General features: G+C 39.6%; 1 protein-coding gene across 1 annotated transcript in view; it reads right to left on the minus strand.

Moving 5' to 3' along the window:
* TNKS (tankyrase) overlaps nt 1-17,507 on the minus strand; it is a 125,518-nt gene that overhangs the window by 99,168 nt on the left and 8,843 nt on the right. The window lies entirely within an intron of this gene.

A 17,507-nucleotide genomic window follows, 5' to 3' on the forward strand; every position in this document is an offset into this window, starting at 1 on the left:
AGGATTTGGCCAAGGCTTACAACATAAAATTTTTGTGTCCAGTTTTTAGGCTTTTTAAAACCTAGGCAAATACATTAAAAATTTACTAACAGGGCTTAAGCTGGCTGTCTGCAAACTCCAGAACTATTGACTGCCTGTGGAACACAGTTAAAGTGGCCAAATGAGGTTCAGAAAAACAACCTATCAGAACTCAATTGCTGTAACCATAAGACTCATCCTTCTTGTAGCTGAAATCATTCATCCCACTCGTCTTCCAGCCTCTCCAACAGCCAGGGGTATGGTCCTGCAGATACTGACTTCATTTAGTCCTAGAAACACATCTATACCATGGAATTAAGGCAATGGCATCTTGGAAAAAGAAACCAATTATATAAATAACGACTGCATTAGAACGCATATGAACAAAGAAAGCAAATGCGTTATATTTCCTCTATTGACTATTTTCTTCTAACATCTCCACACCTTTAAGGTACATAATCTCACAAAAAGATATCCCAGAGAGCAATGTTGTCATCAACAGGAATTAACAAGAGAAATCCAGCATTTGATCTTTAGTCTATCAGTATAACACAGCTGTACTTCAGTACCTGGCAAACTCCAGGTAGCTTCTAATTGAATGTTCTCCTGCATGTTCAAAACCTTTAACACTTTAGCCCAAGACAAAGTCTCTTCTAACAACAGGGCATTTGAGATCTAGACACACTGTGTCTCTCTAGATTTCCTTTTCAAAATGCCAGGGATGTGTAAAAATTTCAAGACAGATCTCCTCTGTGGGGAAAAAAACAATTCCCTCTATAAAGAAACACAACAGAACAAGCCATTCTAGATAATTGTAGCTATTTTGGATTTCAAATGCTGCACACTGGTTTTAGAGGATGGTTTCTGAGTCGCCTGAAAAGGGAATGTGGAAATAAGTTTCTATCAAGAAACTTCTGTTCCAGTTCTGGAAGCAACAGAATTATTCTTTGAACTGTAAGGATGTTCTGCACAAAAATGGACTCCTGAAACTTTGTTAATTAGCATACTTGGATATGCTGGTTTAAGGAATTGAAAGGATGTTACGCACAAAAATTAACTCCTGAAACTTTGTTAATTAGCATACTTGGATATGCTGGTTCATTTCCTCTGGACAATGGGGACACTGGGGTATATTATTTTTCTGTATTGGAGGCAGTGCCCTTAATAATCTACCAAAACCATTAACAGACTATCCCTGCCTTTTCTACAGACCATATTGTACAAACAGTATAAAAAAGGTCTTTTTACTGAATCTTCAGATTGCATATAGGTATCAAAACCCTGCAACATTAACTATAGTACAAACATAGACTGGTCTGGAACTATATTTTTTACCCTCACTACAACTGCTAAAATACTTCAGGTTCTGATTTTCACAAACTATCTGAAATACCTTATTCAATTACACTGCTATTATATCAGATCAGTACTAGAGAAAAGAAAGGCCGTAAGTCTTACTATATATTTTTTAAGCTACTGTATTGCATAGAGCATGCACTACAACCACTAATTATTTCACACTACTGTCAACTCACTACAGCAGGATGACTCCTAAAATGACACACTTGGCCCACAGCCTCCTGGCATAGGTATATTGAATTGTGAAGTTAACCAGCACAACCTCACTTGGCTGTCAAGAACAAACATTTTTACTGTTGCTCCTTTCAACCTTTACATTTTCACCAACAAGGTATGACAAAAACTTTCCTGGTAGCTATCAACAAGCAACAAGTGTTGTTTTTACTGGGGTGAGGGGAAGGAAGTTTGTCTACACAGAAACCATCACCCAAGTACTTAGTCCTTCCTGCTTCTTACTCCCACAGTTGAAAGTGCACCAAATGAAAACACTTTTAACTGAAATATATACAGTGGAAATAGAATAGGGATAAAAATACATTTGTTGGTTCATATTAGCACAAAGATCAGTATTGCTCAGATATGACTTCTTTATGCTCAAAACCTACAGCTTCCTGTAGAACCTACGGGAATGCTGATGAAAAAGTTCACATTTGGTTTCAAATCAGATGCATGCAAATACAAAAGAAAAGGCACATCCAAATTTTTGACTGTTGAGAGAAAAATGCAAGAACTACAGGCAGACCTCCCAGAAGCATCTGTACTGCAAGCTGCCTACTGCTTTTAATTATATTTCAAGAGTTGCTCACAGCTCTACCATTGCCTACTTGCTCCCCACCAGTTTCTTATCACTGTCCTACTGCCTTATGCTTGGCATCCCTTCCAGCTATCCCAGCTTTACTATGTATTCGTTCTTTCCTCTTCTCAAATTCAACTTCTGGAGATGATCTCCAATGGTTCTTTTCAAACTGTATTACTTGATCTTTATCTACTTACTCCCAAGGAATCAAGGTACAGAGGATACAGCCTAAGAAAAAGGCCTCTTTTTGATTTACAACACAGGCACTATCTTCCATTTCTCTAAGTGACACCTCTAGATCTGGTCAATCTCTTGCTAACTTTAGGTCACAGGAACACACACCTCTCAGTCTAAGTCTTGTGCAGGATGTTTCCAAGCTAACAAGAAACATAACGTGCTTATTTACCGCCCATTTTGAAGCTTTTCTCATGTTACAAGAACATCAGTGTCTTGCCTAGATATTATACTTCTGTGATTTAGAGCCAGTAATTCCATTTTGGCAAGTTATCAGATACATAAGCCTTTTTGCTAAATGACCATATATAACAAAAAATGTAGCACCCTACTCATATAAGATATGGCTAATAACATCAGCCACCACTGTATCACAGATTAACTTCCACCTCTGTGAGCAAACCCAGTCTTGTCTGTGTCATGGAGAAACAAGGTGTAGTATACATCAGCCACTGGAACTGCAAGGAAAAAACAGGATACAGTATCACTACAGAGGCTGCACAGAGCTCTAAGGATTTAAGTAACCCTACTGGACCTGATGACATCTACAGCCTCAAACACCACTGCCAGCTCAGTCACAAGGAGTTGGAAAAAAGGAGAGATAGGTCCCATGCTCTTGACTGCCCCTCTATAGTGAATGCCATCAAAGTTGAATGAAGAGAGGATTGAGCAGAAAGGCTAAGCACACCAAGGCACATAGCTCAGAGTCAGGATAGGACAGAGGCAATAACCAGACATATCCGGAAACACTGCAGGCAGATCATTGGCAAGAAGACATGATAACCTGGTGGCAGATCAGGGACAGGAGTGTCCAGAAGGCTTTTGAATATCTCCAGAGAAGGAGACTTCACAACCTCTCTGGTCAACCTGTTTCACCTAGACCACACTGGCAGAATTGCCACACCTAGCCCTGTGCTGCTTTGGGGGGCTGTGGCTGCAAACATTAGGTCAGGCAACAAGGCAGATCAGAGAAGCAATCTCTTGGCCAACCCTCATGCAACAACATGACATGCTGTGGTTGGCACAAGCAAGAACAGCACAGGGACACATGCCAGTGACAGGAGTTGAAAAAAGTAATTTTGTGCTGCTAGTTTAGAGTATATAACGTTACCAGCCAAAGTCCTGCTGGGTCAGTGTGAGCTGCTTAGCGCCTCCAACCATTTTGCCTTCTCTACTTCCCTTGTTCAGGGCATTCCAGTTTCCCACTATCCCAGACATGGGTTTGTTCCCAATGAACCAGCATGTTGGTTTTGTTCTTTGTTGGGGCCAGACAGAGCAAGAGACAAATACACCGACTACAGTAGTATGAAGCAGAAGCTTACAAAAGCAATGTTAGGCTCCACTACATTGAAACCAAAAATTTTAAAAGTAATTAGGTGGTCTTCCCCAATAGCCTAGACAGAAGCAAGAGTTCTGACAGCAGGAGAGAGCAGCAAACAAGTAGCCGAGAAAAAGTGATAAAGTTCTGAGCAACAGAGAAAAGTCAGGGACTGCTGATATACTAGGAAGCAGGAGGGAAACACCTGTGAAATGCCTCAAAGGAATTATGGCATGGTCCTCTAAGAAGGTGGTAAGGTCAGTGACACAGCTGAACTGTCTCCATACCAAAGCACACAGCACAGGCAGCAAACAGGAGGAGTGGGAAGCCACTTCGCAACTAGGAAGCTACAATCTAACCACTGAAACATCATGCAAAGGACCACACAACTGAAATGCTGCAAGAGACAACTGGAAAATTTTCAGCAGTCACAAGCAAGAAGGAAAAGCAAGCAGGTGGCTGCCCTCCAAGAAAAAAAAAAAAAACACACCACCAACAAAAAAGCATTGACTCTAGAGAGCTGCCTTGGAAAAACAGCGATTAAAAAGTTGATAGCTTATGGGTAAAAATTAGGGGCTAAGCCAACAAAGGAAACCTCATGGCTGGTGTTTATTACAGTCTACCTCATCAAAGGAAGCTTGTTGATAATGAGTCCCTCCTTCAGCTACAGGAGGTGCATATTTGCAGGCTCTGAACCTGCTGGGGGACTCCAATCACCCTGACATCTGCTGGAAAAGCAGCACAGTAAACTGCAAGCAGTCCAGCAGACCCTTGCAGACCAGGTGAAGAATGGAGTAAGGACTCCAAGTTTTCAGAGCACACTTGCAGTTGCTGACTGAATTAATGGATGGGATCCCCCAGGACCTGCCCTCAGGGATAAAGGAGCCGAACAGAACTGGCAGCTCTTTAAGGACATTTTTCATAGAGCCCAGGAGCTCTCAATTACCACATGTAAGAAAACAGGCAAGGGAAGCAGGAGATAAACATGACTAACTAAGGACCTCCTGACCAAACTAAAGTGTAAGAAGGAAATGCAGTTCTACAGGAACACTGGCTAGAAAAAGGAAGATTAATAAATATCATGTCTTGATAAATAAGACATGAGAACTAGCGAAAACCAATATGGAGAAGGCTGAGCTATTCAACAGATTTTCACTTCAGCTTTCAATATTAATCTCTCTTCCCACATCTCTCAGTTCCCTGAACCTCAAGGCTAGGACTGTAGACTGCAGTTCACTCTAAGTGAAGCTCAGGTTGAAGACTACTTGAGATATCTGAATGCACATCAGTCCATAGGACCCAGTGAGATGTATCCCAGGGTTCTGAAGGGATAGGCTGATGTTGAAATGGCCAAGCAATTCTCAATCATATCCAAGAAGTCTTAGCAGTACGGCAAATCCCCAGACGGAAAAACGTCAGACCCATTTGAGGAAGACTCTAGGAACTATCAATCAAGCAGCCTCACTCCATATCCAGTAAAATCATGGAATATTCTCCTGGCAGATACATAAAAACATGTGGAAGACAGGGAGCTGCTTAGAGACAGAAAGAGCAGATCATGCCTGACTCATTTGGTAGCCTCCCACAATGAAATGATTCCATCAGAAAAGCTACAGATGTCATCCACCTGAACCTCTTGCAAAGCTGGAACATCCAGAGAAGTTGTGGATACCATCACTGGAAGTGTTCAAGGTCAAGTTCTCCAGGGCTTTGAGCAACCTGATCTGGTGAACACTATCCCATGGCAGGGGATATGGCCTACATGATGATCTTTAAAGGTCCCTTGCAACCCAGACCATTCTATGATTGTAATCCTGAAGGCCAGTTCCTGGAGATCCACAGTTTTAAAATTTATATAGATGGATGATGTTAAATAGTCATTTTCAAGGAAAAGAAAGCTAGCTCTCATTTAGAAATGCTACTTGGACCAAATGTGATGTGATGTGGATAAACACAGCACCAGTTGCATGTTTCTGTTACCTTGTAATTAGATATACAATTGCAGCAACTGCTGGGGGCATCAGTATGTGGGACAAGACAACACACAGACAGCTCAGAACATGGCTCTCCTAGCAGAGGCATTTCCTGCTTTACAGCTAAAATGCCCATTTGGTCCAGCAGGATCAGAGGACAGCCATATCAAGTATCTCCCTTTATTGACACAGATCTGATCTTTGAAAGGAAGCTTCTCATGACTCCATATGCTGTGGAAACTGCACTGCTCCCTCCAGTAACAAGATGCAATACCAAATTGAGCAGAGGCCCAGTAAAAGATTAAGTGGAAGCAACACTAAGAGATCAGGTTCCTTCAGCTTATTTGAGCAATTCACAGAAAGAGGCTTCAAGGCAGCACTAAGAAAACGAAGAAGCAGCATGAACAAGGTCTCCCAGTACCACCTTTTTGCCTGTTTGTTTTGAAGAGAAAAAAGATCTAGACAAAAAAAAAATTACACAGCATCACTTTGAAAAGGATCTTAACTTATTTTAACTCCTCATTTTTCAGACTCTTCTGTCAGATTCTTCTGTCAGACACTTCTGTCTCAGTGAAACGCATTGTTTGCCCCAGAATTGCTTTCAGACTTTGCTCAATGAAGTTTCAACCTCTTAGCAACACAACCTGACTTCTTCTCTGTACCTACATACCTACATAAACCTCACTTCTCAATGTACTGCAGGACTTCAATGCATTCTAGACTTAAGTTGGCACTAGATGTTCCAGAGATCAGATTTATCTAATCAAAGCAAGGTAAGGGGAAAGGATCTGAACCAGACAAACAAAACCACAGGTACCACTGCCACAACAAGAGCTCTTCCAGCAGGGGCAGAAGATACTTTTTTTCTAAAGGCTTCCTCCTCCCTCTGTGACTGCCTTCAAGTCTTGCCCAGTAAGTAGGTACATCCTGAGTTACACAATCCTGAGTAACATGCTCTAGGGAATCCTGCTTGAGTAAGGAAGTTGGACTGGATCACCTCCAGTGGTCCTTACCAACCTTACTCATTCTGTGATTTTAACTATGATTAGTTCTCTGTATGTAGGAAGCACTACAAAATTGCTCCCTGGTATGCCAATTCTGCCTACCTGTGATTAAATACGCATAGAAAGAAAGAACATGCAGAAGGTTCCAGAGCCTGTAGGCAGCACAGCAGAGGCTCATAATATCCTTCTGCCCTCAGAGAAAGAGACAGAGTAGATTGCTCAGCCTAAAGAACAGCAACTCAAAGCCTTGATCTTGCCTGGACTTAATGAACTAAATATTCCTGCTCTATTTTTCTGATGTAACAGTTTCCAAGCTAAAATTTTCCATTCCAGCTAAGAGTGAGAACAAAAGTATATGCACTTTATGTAGAATGCAGTCTTCTACAAAGCCACCTCAAAATCTAAGTGCAATTGCAGTTCTTTTGTGGTTTTTTTACATCATGTAAGAGACAGTGCTGCCATTCCAAAACACTTCTCCCAGGAACACTATCTGCAAAAAAGCTGTGTAGTGTAAAGGAAATTTTGGGTGCTCCACAATGAACCTGTAAAATGTAAGCACTCTAGAAGCTTCAGCTAGGAAAAAAAAGGAAAGAAAAAACCAAATAAAACTGAAAAACCTTTCATTGAGCTAACAAGCAATGAAAGACAGCAGTACAGTAAGCATTTATTTAATCCCATTTATCTGCAGCCATGCACATGCACTCCTTTAACAGTGAATCACAGTGAATCATGGAACAGTCGTGGTCAAAGGGACCTCTGTAGATTATCCTCCCTGCTGCAGCTGAGCCACCTAGACTCAGTCACCCAGGACTCTGTCCAAATGGCTTTTCAGTATTTCCAAGGAAGGAGATTCCACAACTTCTCTGGGCAACCAGTGATTACCTGTCCTGATGGCAAAAAGTGTTTCCTGGCACTCATAAGGAACCTCCCACATTTTCATCTGTGGCCATTTCAGAAAGGGGCTTAAGAACCACATCTCAGTGTGTTTGAGTAGTCAACTGGAACACGTATACTGTTAAGTGTACAAAATGGAATAGAAGACCCTTTCATCAAAAGAGGTCCAAAAAAACCCTAACAAAAACCATTGAGCTCATTATTAAGTGTGCAAAATGGAATAGAAGACCCTTTCATCAAAAGAGGTCCAAAAAAACCATTGAGCTCATTTGTAGATGGTATGGACTGAGGACTAGCTATGCGACAAGGAAATCACAACCCCTTTTCTTGCAGGCTGCAATTGTTCAAGTACTTAAGCTTCAAGCAATTGGTTTAATAAAACATACTGAACAGCTAGCAATCTGAACTGCTGCCCTACTGTCTGAGCAATTTATGTTTTCACCAATATCCCAAGCTGAAAGGTGCTTTAAGGACAATTCTTCATTGCTTGGTCCCAATTTAACTTCTCTGAACAAATTCACCTTTCTACTTCAAGTTTTATTCAAATAAATGTCAGCTATAATCCTGACATCCCACTTGACAGATTAAGAGCCCTGCTTTCAGAGCCCCTGAAAAGCAAAAGCAGTCACTGAGGCAAATTAGGTCAACAAAGAACATCCTAGGAGGAATTGAAGAGAGTTAAGAGAAACCAATCACCTGCATAAGCTCACCATTTCTTCCCAATGAAGTTTGAGGGGGAAAAATGTCTTGGTGGAAGTCAAGTTATAGATTGCATATGAAATTAGCTGTGTGGCTATCAGAAGGCACTGTTTGCCAGTGAACCAAAGTCTAACACCCGAGAACCAACATGAACAAAGGGTTCTTAAAAGCTTATGAGAACCTGTCCTGGCTCTACCATTTTTACAAAATGGAAAAGCATCTGAAAAAACATTAACTGAAAGGCTTTAAACCCTAGCAGCAGCTCTCATGCCCTCATTCAGTGAGATGAGCGCAAGATGCGGAAAACAACAACTACCAAACCCCAGAATAACCGTCATGAGCACATTCCTCCTTTTCCAGAGGTGAATTTCAGTGCTACCAGCTTTCAACAGTACACAAGTCCAACAGTACCCAGATGGTGTCTTAGACACACACCCTATGGCACACACAGAGTGATATTTTGATGTGATTAAGAACTGAAACTCTTTAGATTATAGAAGCCCCAAAATAACTTTAGTAAAATAACTTTTGCATACTTCGCACAAACTTGAACCTTATGTCAATTTTGTAAACTCATCATTAATCCACAACATAGCCATCAAATGTTTAAGAGATACAAGTAACATATGAAATCTTAGGAACAAGTTGTTCAGTCCATGAAAATGTGGTTAAAGATACAGGTTAGCCAGATGACAGAACTGTTCTCAAAAATTCTGTTTATGAAGTAAAATGAGGAAGCTAAGAATATACTAAGTTCAAGAAGACCTAGAGCTCTACTAACAAATGACTACATATATCAGAATTGTAAAATTTCCCCAGAAACTATCTTAGATCACATTATTAAATAAAACAGTAAGACTGCTGTCAATTTCTCAAGTGTAGTGCTATATCCACTTTTTCCTGCAGCCCTAGAACTGCTCACCAGCATGGCCTATTGATAGAGAGCAGTGCAAGTCTTAGTGTATTTAGCATTAGGTCCTTGACAAGCAAACATTCTACAATGTAAAAATCTCAGTCTGTCAGGTGAGATATCGTCAGTGCTATAGGTCTCACGCTAGGGAACAGTGCAAGTTACATCAGTCTGAGTGAGCTCTTTTCCTGGGTCACCCATGTCCTGTGCTATCCTTGTACCACCCCAAACAAGAATATAAAAACAAAATGTTCTTCTTGCATCCCTCATTATATACATTCAGTATCCAATACTATAGTTAGGTTAAGAGTGCCTAACCAAGAACTGATCAGTATTGCTTGCTTGGACAAGACATCAGCAAAACAGGAAGACTACACACAGCAGCTTGAATAGCAGGATTCACATCAGACACCTCAGCCTTGCCGCTGCATGGTGCATTTGTATAAACACAGTGAAACAATGTATTACAGGAGTCTGTGCTTATCAATCATGAGTCCTAGCTGCACAAATAGCTGAAGTGAAGACCACCCAGAACAAGAGGCAAGAGCTCAGTATTTCCAGTAGGCTCCAAGTGCCCACAGTTTATTTTGCATACTTGCTTTACATGCTTTACATAAAAACCAAATCATTAAAAAGAGATACATTTACTTTATTCACTATATGACACAGATTTATTTGCCTACACATTTTTAAAAGCAAGACTTTTATATCCTGTAGTAATACTTTAATCAATGTTTTCCATTAGCCTAAGAAAGCCTCTGAGACCTCTGCTAGAATTTGCTCCACTCATTTGTGCCTTTAACATCTACACATATATCTACAGATTGTTTTTAAACCACATATGAACTGCATTAAGGACCACATGGTTCCGCTGAGAGGCTAAAAGCAGATATTGCTACAGTAATCAGAAGCATTGTCCCATAACATTAATTATTTCTACAAGATATTTAGAAAGCCATTCTAAACCCATACTGGACATCTGAAAGCAGTTTCAGTGTCTGCAAGAGGACCATCTGTTCCATTACTCCGTTCTGAATGATATGCAACTTCTTCCCTTCCCTCTCAATTTGCAAATAGCTAACATCAGTACTTTTGAAGACCTTAACTTCCCAGAACGACCCTATAGCAAATTTTCCAGTAGTGTTTGCACATTATCGCACCACCTCCTTCTCTGCAAGAAATCAGATTCTGATTTTACAAGCACTTGTAAAGAAACCTCATAAAATAAATTACTCTTTTCTTTGTCCTCCACAGATGCAAGCAAACAAGGAAAATCATTTTCTTGACACCTGAATTTTGAAAAAGAAACAAGACTGGGAAAAAGTCTAAAACCTAGACAGGTCATAACATGTTAACTGTCAATGCAATTTAAACCTATCAGAAAGAAAGACAGCTTTCAAATTATGCACTCATTAAATCCCAGACAAGGCATCTGATTTGTACAAAGCATCATCCTCTGTACTACAAAGTTTACTGTTGATTTTGTTCCTGAAGAGGATTTAACATGAGGATTAATGCAGCTCAATGTTTGGACTTCAAAAAAAAATGTTGTGGCTTGGCACTTCCACCTTGCATCAATGATCCACTTATATTAAGGTTCCTTGCACTCCAAGACCTTTCTTTGTTGGGTACATATGTGTGACTGACACTGCTCAGAGAGATTTCTTCCAGAAGTGTCTATCACAGCTACACATGCCCAGTACCAGCACACAGTAACTCCTGGAGACAACACTCCATAACAGACCCATCTGCACAGAGATGCCACACACTGAACAGGCATCCTTCTCATACAGGAATTGATCCATTTCCCTCATGTCTTTCTGCCCAAGTCCACCAGGGAGCACTGCAGTTGTATGTGCCATGGCAGAATGCCCCAAACCATTTTCTGTTGTCACTTTTGACAAAAGCCCTGTTGTCTCACGCTCCAGTCCATTGTTACTATGACAACAGTATTACAATGCCTCCCAATTACCAGTGTATTATTTCAGTGGTGGATTCCTCCACCCCCAACAGCTCACAGAGAAGGCAGCCTTATTCTCAGGTCTCTTTCAATAGGGCAAGTCCAAACTACAGACTACTGAGCTACACTGTAGATGCAAAAAATGCAAGACTTAACCCTCGAGGCTTTCATTTCTGTAATGAATATTGACATGTAGAAGCTAACATAGCTTAAACAAGTGGTTAGAGGACATGAAACTATTTAAAACCAGGAACAAGTACTTGAGACAACAGAAGTATTCTTCCACTCAAGCTAAAACATGAAATTTCCATCCTGTGTCTGCTATCATGTAAGGCTCCTTTAAGAAAGGCCCATGAAGAAACAGTAGGAGAAGCATATTAGGTGTTTGAGTCACTAGGTATGCACCAATTGAAAATCACTTTGCTACTCAAAGAAGCAGGGTTCCAAACAAATGCTGTAACTTACACCGCAGAAACAGACCAAAATAATTCCTAACCCTTATAGTCTGATGAGCTTGCTTCCACAACAACTGATTTGGCTTTGATCAGTATCTGAATAATAAGTACTATTAAGAATAGCTAGGATTTTTATTTTGCACACTGGGACATAAGAGATAGATGCTGTTAACAAGGACTGCTTGTGGTTAAGCATATAAAATACAAAGTATCTTTCCTCTCATATCAATATTAACTGCAGCTAACAGAGAGGAAAGCTCCACACTGGAGGGATTAATTCATGTCCTCCTAATGGAGCAAAACTCACAATTCTGGTAAATAAGAACAGTCTAAAATTCTTTAAACTTTTCTGCAAATACAAGTCACTGTCTCCCCACAACACACTAAGAACAGTCAGGAACAGTAATACTCCAGCAGTTCAAAAGTCAGAGTAGGAACAGTAACAGTATTTAAGAATCTTCTGATATAAACAGCAACAGTTAAAACATTTTACATTTTAAAGTACTTACTTGAGAGTATTTTCCAATTATTTTACAAGCCTCTGAACATCAGATCTCCAGGATGCCTCTTTGAATCTAAGCTTTCTTCTAGAACACCAGTTCTCCAAGGGAGTCTTCAGGAATTCAGTACATCTCTCCCATGAGCAGCACGCATAACCAGATCCCAATGGACCTCAATTACCAACATCCCCTCTAATTCTTGTTAAGAAGCTACTAGTCTTCTTACAGGCTTCTGTCTATCCAGCGGATAAATCTAAGTCAGTTTAATTAATTTTCAGTTAAGATACCAAATCTTCTCTCTGTCACCCCACCTCCAAAAAGAACTGGCTACTATACGATTTTGCTCCTTGACAGAGCTTCTTATGATTTTTCTTTTATTACTCTTTTTCAGGGAGTAAAATTAGACACTTATTTAACTTTTACAGTAATACAGTTCCTCTGCTTGGAAACACTCTAAGCATTCTGAAATCTCTTAGGACAAAATTACCATAAGCTGCAATAATTTCATTATTTGCTGTACATGCCTTCTTTGCAAGGTGACCAAACAAATGAGTAGTTCAAAGATTTTTGTAGTTCAGTGATTTTTAGTAGTTCAGTGATTTTACAATTCCTTTAAGGTTTAGTGTGTGCTGCTTCTACCCATAGAATACCTTTCACATATATGTATTTTTTTTAAATCATAACAGAAGGTTTATCTGCCCTGCAGAAAGGGGTCACATAATACTCCCTCCACGTCTTTCAGTCAAAACATGTATACTAGCAGAAGGTAATAACTAATGAATTCTTCTCCTTCCTTAGTTGTGAGGAAGCACAGCAGGGTAAGGAATGTTTTGACATGCTTACAAAGAGGCATTTAAATAATAGTGATCCTTATATTAAGAGCACAACCTATACATGAGAAAAGCTGTTAGCTTAGAAAGTTTTAGCTTGCTTGCTTGTTGGATCTTTCAAGTGTAAAAAGGGTAAAGGAAAAAAATCAACTTACACAGAAATTCTCTGGTCAAAAAGAGACAAATGCACCTTGACAGTACCATTAGAGGTCCCTTCATAGCACTGGAACAGTAAATTCATCATGCCACAGGATCTTTGCAGTAGATTTTATAACTAGCCTGAGGAAGCCAGTAAAAACATTAGTCTCAAATCACAATAAGTAATTCTGGGTGGATCCTTTTAACACTGCATGGACTAAGAGTGATTTTTAAAAACTTCTACAGCTTTGTACAGTGATGAAGGGAGATTTTCAGTAGATATAATTTTTTATTTCCCTAAAATTACTGCAGTACTCTGCATGTTCAGATCCATACATCATGGCATCACCACAGATATGCTTGTGTTTGCATATTTCGAAGGATGCCCTTAAAAACTAAGCAGGTGTATGACACCTGAGATAATATTTAGTCTAGAAGTCCTATAGATATCAACACTTAACTGGAGATCCACATAGGAAAAAAAAAAAAAAACCTCTGCAAGAACAGCTCCAGCTTCTGCAGAAACAAACACACTGGAGGGCAAAGCAAACCCGGACAAACTGCATAAGCACAGCTTCTGTAAGCTTATTTTTAGCCTAGGGTTTTTTTTTAACAAGAAAAAAACCAAGTGTGCTACGCAAATAGTTTTAAAGGAGCTGACAGCACACAGGAACTACCTTGAACTACTCCCATGCAGTACTCAGCAACCAGAAAACCAAACCAGAAAGAAAATTAGGTTACCCTATAAATCTACTTCATCCGTTTTTGGTGTTCATATCCCCCATACCAGTCAGTCACCCCTAAAAAATGGCTGGGGTAGAAGAAGGCAGGAGGCAGAAAAACCAGAATACTCAACAGGATGACTTAACAGAAGACTTTGTTTTTCAGCTTGGAGCATAAGCACAGCTTCTGTAAGCTTATTTTTAGCCTAGGGTTTTTTTTTAACAAGAAAAAAACCAAGTGTGCTACGCAAATAGTTTTAAAGGAGCTGACAGCACACAGGAACTACCTTGAACTACTCCCATGCAGTACTCAGCAACCAGAAAACCAAACCAGAAAGAAAATTAGGTTACCCTATAAATCTACTTCATCCGTTTTTGGTGTCCATATCCCCCATACCAGTCAGTCACCCCTAAAAAATGGCTGGGGTAGAAGAAGGCAGGAGGCAGAAAAACCAGAATACTCAACAGGGTGACTTAACAGAAGACTATGTTTTTCAGCTTGGAAAAGAGATATTTGACAGAAGAAAAAAAAAAAGATAGATATCTATAAATTCACAAAAGACATACAAACTGCAAACAGAAATGACTGCTTACTAATTCTCACTAAAGTCCTGAACAGCTTGCAATAAAAGTCATCAAGAAATCAAGAATAATCTCCTTTTCAAAAAAGGAAGGGTTATTTTCTTTCATCAAGACTTTTAAACTGTAAAATTCTCTTCCCATAGAACACCTTCAAAGCCAAAAGTATAACAGATTTTAAGAAGTGAATTAGAGCTTTCAGGAATTTTATACATAAATTGCTATGCAACACAGTTCAAATGCAGCCTCTTTATCAAGTGCCTAAATTGCTGATTGCTGTGGGAAAGAAGGATACATTCAAGGCTTTTACAGTCTGAGATCATGAGCTTCATTTCTGGAAAAAAAAGATATGTGGATCTTCATGTGAAAGTCTGTGCTGCAGTCAGGCTGAAGAAACAGATCATTCTTTCTCCACAGCCCAACATGCAGAACAGTCACTACCCTGACGTCACAGCATTCCTCCAAATGCACATTGCAGAGTTCACCACTCATCCACTATTCCAGGACAAAATACAACACTGAGATACAAAACCACTTCTCATTAGCTCTAGAAGCAATTCACAGACAGTGAAAATGCATCTTCTTGACAGATAAAGCAATCCTAGAAGTCATAAATACTGGAGAATGCTATTGATTGGTTCCAATGCTTCAATAAATTTAGTCCAAAAACTGATTACATAAAGCAAACAGTGTTTTCTAAGTGTAATTACTTGGCAACTGAACAGATCTGCAGTGACTGAATACATTGCAAGAGATGGTCAGCAAACCAGCTGAGTACTGCTTACCAAGACCTTCCCTCCCAGAAGCAGAACACAAAAGCGACTGCCACCTAGGAGAGCCAATACTGCTGCCATACTCAGCACCCCTTCCTACACTGTCCTACAGCTGCAATCACTAAAACAGAAGAAAAAGAACTCACATGAGCTGTTTGCTGTCTTGCTTGTTCCTGGGTGCACAGTCTGGTGAGTTTTCTTCAGTTCATGTACACTTCTTATTTCTACACAACCTTCCCCCAGTGGCAGGGTTTGTACCTGTGACTCTAAACCCAGCACAGAAGCTGAGCACCCACAGTACCTTTAGCACAAATATACACACTCCACTCCAACATTTGTGCTAGACACAAGAGTATTCTACTGCTGGAGTCACTACATACCTTTTGCTGGTCTTCCTACTAGGCTTCTGTGTCACAGTTTTTTCTCTGAAAAATCTTTATTCATGAATGTGCTGCATCCCCACACTCTGTTCAGTTATCACTTTTTCCCTTTTTGACATCTAAAGTGACCAAAAAAAGTGTTCATGCTAGATGTGATACAGAAAATATGCGGGCTGGGGTGGCAAAGAAGAAGCAAAGGAGAGAAGGTAAAGTGGAAAATTCTCACTCATTTTATCATTTAGAAGAAGGTGCCAAGAGTAGGTAGCCAAAAATGAGGTCAGAGGACTAATTTCTAGACAGTCTATCCCTTTTCAATTCCTGTTCTTCAAACAATACTTTTTAAAAAGCATGCCTTGCTTATTTAAAAAGAAGCACTCCAATAATGTGTTCTTTGAATTTTTATTTTTTTTTAAACAGACCAGTTTCTTCCATATCAGTTGCAACAGCATACACTTAAGGTGTGAACAGCAGGACTTTGCAATGTATTCCAAAAAGCTATTAAAGTATTCCCAGTCCGAATTCTTGCCCTAAAAACACTGTTGCATTATCACAGTGTAAAACATGCTCCTTCAAAAGACTGAAATTAAAGCTGAATACCTTAAACTATAAGCAGTTTTATATAAAACTGCTAGAAAGAAACAGGAATTTTGGTGAAGACAGCAAAACACGCTTGTCCACTAGATATAAATTGCAAAATCGCTACAAACATGAAAGAATAGACTTCTAGACTCATGTCCTATCAGTTTTATAGAATCAAGTAAATCCCTAAGTAGCATCATACTACAGTACATAACAATCTGGTGGGTGCCACTGCCTTTAGTAAGAGCTCTCACCCTGACAAATGAAATATCTGACTGAAGTACAACATACATGGATAACTGTAACTAAACTGAGCAGAACAGATCATGCTTGTTTGTTTGAAATAAATTATTTAAAAATGCCCCAAAATTCCTACACAGCTACTTGCAGGCAGTTTGGAGAAGAACTGTGTGTAGTGCTACAAGTCTGCTCACTGCTTCCAAGGTACTGTAAAACTGCTCCAGACACCAGAAGAGCCTTGGGATTTGATCAGTAAGTTCTACATGCTGGACATTTACACACAGATGGATCATACCCTAAGTCTAGCATCAACATTTAGAGTCACAGATCTAAGCTGTGCACAGAATACAGAATGAAATTCTGTGTTACACAAGCCATAAATTTAAGCCTGTACTTCCTTTCTCCAAGTCCACAACTTCTTGCTGAATTAAGACTGAACTTTAAATGTACCATCATTTCATTAATTACAGAAACTAAATCTAAATATCTTAAATCTCTACCAGCATTGTACATCAAAGCAGATGTATCACACAACCTGCCTCTTCATCTGACCTGCCCAAACTTCTCCAGAGTATCAAAGTCTTTAGACAAACCACCCAAAGCAACACTATCCATGCTGCCTTGCCCTGCCAAATCCCAAAATCTCTGTCACAACCAATCTATAAAGACAAAAGTGTGCTGCTGCACCCTTTCCTGCTCTAATACAACATTTCAAAAACTGAAAACAACAAATCTTTTCCGAAGCAAAAGATCAATTTTCTATTCAGCCTCTTACAGTGAAACCTTCTTCTATTTAATTTGGACTTTCAGTCAGCAGTTCTAAACATCAGACTGACTCCAGCACGAAGCAGACCAAAGTAATTACTTCCTTTAAGTCCCATACTAGACTCCAGTTACTGGCTGGAATTAATCTTGCTTTTCTATTCAACATTGTCATAGTATAATGTTACTGTAACCTACTATATCAATGGATCTCTTATCATAAACTGCTGCATAATCAACTAGATTTGATTTCTATAGAATATTCTCCATGTTTTACCTTGCACACAGAGATGAAATCACATTGCTTATAAAAAGAAGAAACAGACTGAAAATTATATTCTGGAGCTTCCTCCAGTTTTCTTTCACTCAATTTCTGGGGTTTAT

The sequence above is a fragment of the Passer montanus genome, unplaced genomic scaffold (genome assembly GCF_014805655.1).
Source record: "Passer montanus isolate IOZ18808 unplaced genomic scaffold, ASM1480565v1 scaffold14, whole genome shotgun sequence".
Lineage (NCBI taxonomy): Eukaryota > Metazoa > Chordata > Aves > Passeriformes > Passeridae > Passer > Passer montanus.